Genomic DNA, 3160 nt, shown 5'->3' on the forward strand with positions numbered 1-3160 from the left:
TATGAAAGGACAATACGTACTTTCGTTGTAGGTTACCTAGTTGAAGATTGTACATACAGTGTCATTTGGAATTTTTGAGAATAGTGGACCACCTGAGGCATCTTGGAATACATGTCTTATCTTCTGTTACGGTTGAAAAACGATACGGTAGCATCCCTGTTCTGAAGGTCCTTACTACCGACCCTCCGCCACTGACGCACAAATTGCGGTCCTCCAAGTTTTGCCTAGCATTATCCAAACGGAGACCTCGTGGATTGCGAGCTGATATTGCCGGCACGGGTGCGAGCTGTCCGAGAAACAGCGGTCTCGAGACGAGTCGCGGGAGTACGTAGTCTGAGATGGCACAGCGAGGCCACTTCTGGCCTCCTTCTGGGTTTCGGATCACCAGAACAGCGGGTTACGTTCACGTTCGCTGATGACGTACCCTTGAGCCGTGCAATGTTACGGGCGCAGCCGCAGATGAATTCGAATATGTGTTGAACTTCACAGCGTGAGCCTTCCTACTATTTCAAGTCAACCACCGCCAGGCTCGTGCTGCAACGGAATGTGACTCAGCTTTGCCGGCTGGGTGTACTCTGTACGCTAAGGCAAGAGAGACGGTTAGCAGCGGGCACTGGATGCCAGCAAACAATGACTCAAGAAATCCCTACCTAAGAACCTGCGGCAGAAGATGCTCTGACTCCACTCCTGGCACGCCACCTGGTTCGAGTCCCCGACTACGCAACACTTCTCAGAAGAGAGAAGAGGACGCATAGAAAAATAGTTTGCAGAATCAAAAGGAACCTTGGTCAGCATAGTAACAATGCCCCCGCATCTCCTTGACTCTGATACCCTCAGCAGTAAAAAAAAAAAAAAAAAAAATGCGTTCGGACTTGCTTTTTTTTTTCTTTTTCTTTTTTTTTTTGGGGGGGGGGGGGAGTATTTTTCAAGAAATGTAACGAAATACATTTCATCCTGATTGTATCGCGATACAAAAAAACATTCCAAATGTATTTCGATATAGGAATACAGATACTGGTGAAAAAAATGTATCGCGATACAGAAATACAGATACGAAATGTATTTCTGAAATACTATCGCGATACATTTGTATCGCGATACTGCCCAACCCTGCTCGGGACATCGAGGACTACCTCCGCCGCTCTTCCTCACCTGAGTCGTCTCGCCGCCGAGGATTCCGTTCACCGTCTCCCCGGCGCTCGCCATCGCCCTTCCGACGGTTTCGTCGAGACAGCCTGTCACCCATCGCTTCCAGTCGGGAAAACTGAGTGCGGCAATGCCGGGAGGTGGTATTGCCGAGGACGAACGACGCCAATATCCTCCACAAACGTCGGAGGGCTCCCCCACTAGCGACGAGACTCATCAGAGCAAAGCTTCTGCGACGGTGTCCAATAACCTCGACGTAATCATCGACGGCCACGACGCGAAGGCACTCATCGACACCGGAGCAGACTATTCGGTTTTAAGTGGGAAACTCTCTCGCCGCCTTCGGAAGGTGATGATGCCGTGAGATGGCCCGAAAATACGAACCGCCGGCGGACATCTCATCACACCAGTGGGAAGGTGTACTGCGCGCGTGGACATCCACGGAGAGACCTGCCCCGTGAAATTCATCGTTCTCAAAAACTGTTCGAGACACGTCATCCTTGGCATGGACTTCCTCTGTGAGTACGGTGCGGTGATCGACCTTGGAGCAAACAGGTTGACGCTGCGAAAGCCCGTGCTACCTCCGGAGGGATCCAAAACGTCGCCAGCCGCCGTCCGAGTCATTGCGGACCACGTGAACCTGCCGCCACGGTCGAGTGTTCTTGTGCCCGTCGTGACCGATGCAGTTGCCAGCAGGAACGTCCTTCTGGAAGGCAACGTCCAACTGCTTCTCGGAAGAGGAATAGGCGTCGCAAGGGGCTTAGCAGAGCTGCAGGATGGACGTTCTGTGGTCCTCGTGACGAACTTTCGACCGGAGGCGCAGCACCTCACGAAAGGTGCCGCTGTAGCACACGTCGAGGAACTCCGGGCCGACGCCGAAATCGCCGTGATCTCCGACGAGCCCTCGCCATGTCAGCCGTACAGTACACCGCCACCACAGCTCGACGTTAACCCCAAGCTCAGCGCCACGGAACGACGACAGCTCGGAGGCCTCCTCGCCGAGTTCGGCGACTGCTTTGCGACGACGTCGAGGGTGCGCCAGACAGCAGTTGCTAAACACCGCATCATTACTAACGAGGACGCGCTCCCTGTGCATCGGCCGCCGTACCGGGTCTCCCCAAAGGAACGAGAGGCCATTCATAAACAAGTAAAAGAGATGCTGAACGACGACATCATTCAGCCTTCGAGCAGCCCGTGGGCCTCTCCAGTCGTACTCGTGAAGAAGAAGGACGGAACGCTTCGCTACCGCGTTGACTACCGGCGGCTCAACGCGGTCACCAAGAAAGATGTGTATCCGCTCCCCCGCATTGACGACACGCTGGACCGACTGCGCCACTCCCGATACTTTTCGTCGATGGACCTTAAAAGTGGCTACTGGCAGATCGAAGTCAACGAACGGGACCGAGAAAAGACTGCCTTCGCCACGCCCGACGGACTGTGCACGGCACCGGCAACGTTCATTAGCTTGGACAGTAGATTCCCGTTCATTCTCGCACCAGACGTAGCTTTCCCTCTGCTTTGTTATTCTCGAAAGTGCCAGTTCATCCTCGCCCCCAGCGCGCGACGCTCGAGCCTTCTTTGCCGAACTTCCGAGATAGTGATGCACGGTAGGTAAGCAGCTGCCCGCGACCTTGTCGAGTCATTCTCGCCAGCGCTCTGTAGTGCCGCGGAATCGCCGCCCGCTTTTCTGCTGCCTCGACGCTCTTCCGCTACTTATTTTTGTTGGGCACAAGTTCGCCAATTAAACCTTTATCCTTCAGTCAGTGTTCGGCTTCTCGTCGCCTCAATTCGTGACAATATAATTAAAAGGGGCACCCCAGGGCGGCTCTTCACTTCGCGAGTTGTTACACACTATAGGAATAAATGGAAAGGAAACGTTTTCTGTGTATAGGCAACTTGCAATGCTTTTTGGTTTGGCGCCATCTAGCGACTGAAGCAAGAAATATCGGGCACCCTGGGAGTGGCTGCTGCATTGTTCAAACGTGAGCTTTTACTCTGGTGGCGCCGCTTTGCC

The sequence above is a fragment of the Ixodes scapularis genome, unplaced genomic scaffold (assembly GCF_016920785.2).
Source record: "Ixodes scapularis isolate PalLabHiFi unplaced genomic scaffold, ASM1692078v2 PGA_scaffold9__187_contigs__length_104089568, whole genome shotgun sequence".
Taxonomy (NCBI): Eukaryota; Metazoa; Arthropoda; class Arachnida; order Ixodida; family Ixodidae; genus Ixodes; species Ixodes scapularis.